The sequence below is a fragment of the Chenopodium album genome, chromosome 26, assembly GCF_948465745.1.
Source record: "Chenopodium album chromosome 26, dcCheAlbu1.1, whole genome shotgun sequence".
In the NCBI taxonomy this organism is placed as follows: Eukaryota; Viridiplantae; Streptophyta; class Magnoliopsida; order Caryophyllales; family Amaranthaceae; genus Chenopodium; species Chenopodium album.
This window is the reverse complement of record NC_137859.1, coordinates 10,585,765-10,591,172: the sequence shown is the minus strand read 5'-3', so window position 1 is coordinate 10,591,172 and position 5,408 is coordinate 10,585,765. Positions and strand designations below refer to the sequence as shown.

General features: G+C 34.2%; 1 pseudogene; it reads left to right on the top strand.

Annotated features, from left to right (window-relative positions):
* The first annotated feature begins 621 nt into the window (after positions 1–621).
* On the top strand, positions 622–2,760 carry LOC145616212 (protein LYK2 pseudogene; annotated as a pseudogene).
* The last annotated feature ends 2,648 nt before the right edge of the window (positions 2,761–5,408 follow it).

Sequence of the window (5,408 nt, the reverse complement as noted above, 5' to 3'; positions counted from 1 at the left end):
TGATCGAGTTTGACAACTAAAAAATGTTTATAGCAAGAACTTAAACTCGAAACCAACAAGTCTTACTATCTAAACAGTTGAATTTAATTAGCAAATTAAACAAGTACAAACTAGCAACCCGGGGCATCGTCCGGGCCACACACTAGTTATAATTTTAAACCGAGGAAAAAGTAATAATCAACAATAAAAATTCTTATCACAAATTGATCATGAATTCTATAAAACATCGATCAAGTTGAAATGATCTTTTCTACATCGGATGCATGTTAAAGTTTCCAAAAAGATTACAAATTTTATGTTCTTGAGATAGTTAGCCAACCCAGAACCATAAACAGTGGAATGTGGGCAATGAACCCAAACAGACAGCTGTAACTATTTGAATAACTATATTAGTACAGCTTTAGCACCCCAATACTCTTGTCTATAATCTACACTATATATTATAAATATTTCCTCCTTTTTAAGCACATAATTTTTTATGTTGTATAGATCCAAAATATTCACCTTACTATGCTACATATATATATTTTTCTCCCACTATACTTTAAAAATCCTCTCATTTTTTAAGTTTATTAGTCCTATAATATGTTTTATCAGTTATTAGTACTGAATTAATAGCATATGGCTGCTCTAATCACTAAGTTATTCTTCATTTTCTTCTTTTTTCTAGTGTTTGTCCCTATTTTTGCTCATAACAATAAACTGATTAGCTGTGAAAGCAACTCTGTTGAATCAGTGAACTATGAATGTAATAACAATGCGGCCGAAAATCAGTGCAGTACTTATGCTGTTCTGCATACAAATCCTTACTATTCTTCTTTGTATAATCTTACATACTACTTGGGGTTGAATCGATTCAGGGTTGCAGAAGTGAACGGGTTTTCTCCTGATACTGAGTATCTGTCGAATAATCAGCCTCTGCTGATTCCTGTCAGTTGCAAGTGTGTCGAAAAAAGCAGGGTTTTTCAAGCAGAACTGATGAAAACAACTGCTGTTGGTGAGAGTTTTGAAGGGATTGCTGATTCTTTGGAAGGGTTGACTACCTGCAAAGCTATTCGAGAGAAGAATGCAGGTGTCGCGCCATGGAATCTGTTGGAGAAGATCAATGTATCGGTGCCTGTACGATGTGCCTGTCCTACGAGTTCTGAGATCAGTTCAGGTATCAGACTGTTGGTTTCGTATGCTGTCAGTGCAGGAGATACTGTGTCTTCCTTAGCCTTACAGTTCAATACCACTGCTAAAGCTATAATCAGCGCGAATAAGAGACTGAAAGTAGGTGGAGGTGATTTAGTTATCAAAGATCATTCACTGTCAGTTCTGATTCCACTGAATCAGAAACCTACTCTAGGATCTCTCGCGAAACCAAAAGAGCCGAGTTTAGGATTGCCATCTAAGATGAGTGGCAAGGCCATTGCTCGAAAGAAGAAAAAGAAAATGCTGAAGTTAGGAGTTTCTGTTGGTGTAGTTTGCTTTGTAGTAGTTGCTAGCATTGCGGGTTTTGCTGTATTTTTCTTACTGCAGAGGAAGAAAAAAGAGCAGCAGAACTGTCTGTCGGCAAAAATTGTAGATACTGAACTGCAGCAGCTGAGTTTAAGTATACGAACAACAAGCGAAAAGAAGATCTCTTTCGAGGGGTCTCAGAGTACTCTGGATGGTCAAGGTGAAGCAACCCCGCGAAGCAATAGCAAGATGATGTTGGAGAGTTATACAGTCGAGGAGCTGCAAAAGGCAACAGAGGATTTTGACTGTCATAATCTCGTTGAAGGAAAGGTATATCATGGCCGAATCAAAGGTAAGGATTTGGCAATAAAGTATACAACATTGGAATATCTTTCCAAAGTAGATTTAAGCCTTTTTCAAGATGCAATTCATACTCATCCTAACATAATGAGGGTGTTAGGGACTTGTATAATGGATGAAGATGATTCATATTTGGTATTCGAGTATGCCAAAAACGGGTCGTTAAAGGATTGGATTCATGGTGGATTAGCCATGAAGAGCCATTTTATAGCCTCTTGTTCTTGCTTTTTAACTTGGAAGCAGAGGCTTAGGATTTGCTTAGATGTTGCCTTGGCATTGCAATATATGCACCATATTATGCACCCGACTTATGTCCATCGTAACATAAAGAGCAAAAATATTTTCCTAGATGAAGAATTCAACACAAAAGTAGGGAATTTCGGCATGGCAAAATGTGTTGAGAACGATACAGAAGACGTAGAGTTTTCCTCTAGAAACCCTTCGTCGTGGGACAAAGGGTACCTAGCTCCGGAGTATATTAATCAAGGTACAATTTCCCCGAGCATTGATGTGTATGCTTACGGTGTGGTTTTGTTAGAAATGTTATCAGGGGAAACCCCGGTAATAAGTCCTCAAGAAGGAGAAATTGTTATGCTTTCCGAAAAAATTAAGTCCATACTCCAATCCGAAAATGTGGATCAATTAAGGGGTTGGATAGACGCGGACTTAGGGGAGAACTACTCGTTTGATGGAGCAATTGCGATGGCAACTCTAGCAAGGGCATGCATCGATGAAGACCCTTCGATGCGGCCGAGTGCAGGAGAACTAGTAGAGAAATTGTCAAGACTAATTGAAGAATCACCTGAAGGAGAACAAACATGTTTAGTCAATGAAAGTTCCTCAAAGCCTTTGGTTCAATCAGCTGCAACCAATAGTAGTAATAGTGACATCTAATATGTTACACTTCATATTAGATAAAACTTATGTTACTATGTATCATATATTCATATATTACTAAGTTTTGGCATATAATTGTAGCTGCATAAATTTATAATATAAAGTTTTTCCTTTCATGTACAAAGTAGCTTTAATCTTGGGGAAAAGGGATATTAAAAAACAAATAATACTCTGTTAGTCTGTTATATCAGTTGTTGTTACTGTAGTTTTTGTTCCCTTGAAATGGTTATAATAATGTTGTGATGAAATAAAGCAGTGGGCTCTCTAAAAAGTCTGGATTTCTACTCATTGAGGAATTTTGATTAACAAAAGTTAAGGTAATTAGTCTTCCTAGAAATGTGTGCATTTTGACTACTTAGTCAACATCACTTGAAAACTGTAATTTTTACCCTCAGTAAAAATTATTTGATACAGATTTTATAGACACAATAGAAATAAGTTTAATAATTTTTGTATGTTATGCCTACATAAATGCTACTAAGGTTTCTTTCAAAAAAAAAAAAAAAGAAAAAAAGAAAAAATGCTACTAAGGTTTGTTTATGTAAGGCAAACTAGGCAGTATGTTAATCATAGCCTATAGAGTCAGTTAGATTCTACTCCAGCGAAGATAAAGCAAAAAATAAGGTTTGTTGATGTAAAATTTGATGAGCTTTATCTTAATCCTCCAAAAAGGTATTTCTACATTACTAAAGTTAAGCCTCATTTTAGTTTTAAAATTTCGGAATCAACCCGTTTTGTGTGTGGCCACTTATAAAAGTATAAAGTAATCTCTAAAACACTAATCAAATAACTCATGTAATATTGACCTAGTAACCTCTATAACACTGATCGAGTAACCCTTATAATACTGACGAAGTAATCCCTTCAACACTGATCAAATAACCCCTACCCCCTCCGTTTTTAAGTACTTGCTCCATTTCTCCATGTACGGAGTTTTAGGAGAAATCGGAGAAAGTAATAATATATAGAGGTAGTGGGATTGGTGGAAGAATAAAAAATGTAAAAAGCAAAAGTAATGGAGAAATTGGAGGAGAGAGAATATGAAATTAATAAAATCTGATAAATGTTGGGTGCACTAGGTGAGAGAAATTAATTAAATATTGTAAAAGCTTTCCAAATAAGAAAATGGAGCAAGTATTTAAAAACGGCCGAAAAAGAAAAGTGGGGCAAGTATTTAAAAACGGTGGGGAGGGGGGGGGGGGGGGACAGCATTACACTAAGTCGAGTAACCTTATAATGGATGGCCACACATATATAAGAATTTGTGTTTTGCAATATGATGTGCTAACTCACATGGTATATTTAGCTACACTTTTTTTTTTCTCCAATCTAGTTAATTTTGTTGTTTTATCGTTCTCTCTTTTTTTTTTTTTTTTCTTCTATGTTAGGTCCTGTTCACTTCACCTTAATTTTGTTGAACTGAAATTATTTTTACTGAACATAAATTATTTTTCACTGAACTTAATCATTTTTACTGAACTAAAATTAATTTTGTTGAACTGAAATTACTTTTACTGATTCTCTATTATATTTTTTGTTTAAAGTTACTGATTTTTACTGAAATGAAATTATTTTTACTGAATTGAAATTAATTTTACTCAATTGAAATTATTTTTACTAAACTCAACTTATTTTTACTGAACTGAAATTATTTTTATAAAATATTTTTTTTTTAAGATGAACTAAACAGGGCCTTAATTTTCCCTCTATCCTTATTCTTTCATCATAATTATTTTTCAACTTATAAGTGAGATGAAATGTCCCATGCGCCAAGAATAAAAAAATTATAATCGTCATACACATATAAACCTACTTTCTAGATTGGTTATGCGAATTGAATCGCATACAATTGATTAGCTCGGCCTTTTTTATTGGATTTATTAGTGATCTATATGAGATGCGTGCGAAGGTTATTATAACAACACTTACAAGCAAGATCTCAAACCTGCAATCTATTAAACATTTAAACTCTATACTCTCTCAATCTTTGTTACTATGCCAAAACTTCATTAAGATAATATAATCAATTAATTATGTATTGTCCTTAGTACTATTGTAGCTCTTCATACTTTTTGCTTTCTTTTCAATTCATTTGGAGCCCTTTTGGGTGCATAGGTAGAGGAGCTCCTTGACTTCCGCAATCTTCATTTCTGATTTACACTTTGTTATTGATTACATGCATTTTTATTCTCGACATTCTTGAGCTCGACTGCCCAAGCCAATGCCCATTGCATTTGACCACTTCTCTCTTTCTTAGCTTCCTTGAATTTAATTTGCATCATTTCAACTAATCTTATGCTATCTCCAAGTAGATTTTGGGGTCCAAATTCATTCACTTTAAGCACAAACTTTTACCAAATTACTACTTGCATGTTGTCATGTATACTAATTTAATTAGAGATTGTGGTTATATATCTTTTTTTCTAAAATAGTTTTGGTGAAGGAGTGGGTTTTGTATGCAACTAACCTCACCACATGATCGCTTGTATAAGAATTAAGTTACCCTTATAACAGTGACAGAATAATCTCTATAACACTGACGAATTTGTAACCCCTATAATGATTGGCCACACCGTATAGCCGGTCACAAATAAGAATTTGTAAAATCATTAAATTAAAGATAGTACATAAGTCAAAGTGTTGCATATAAAATAAACGGAGAATGTATTCCACTTTAACTCATGAAGGGTTTGAATCCACCTTCTTAATAA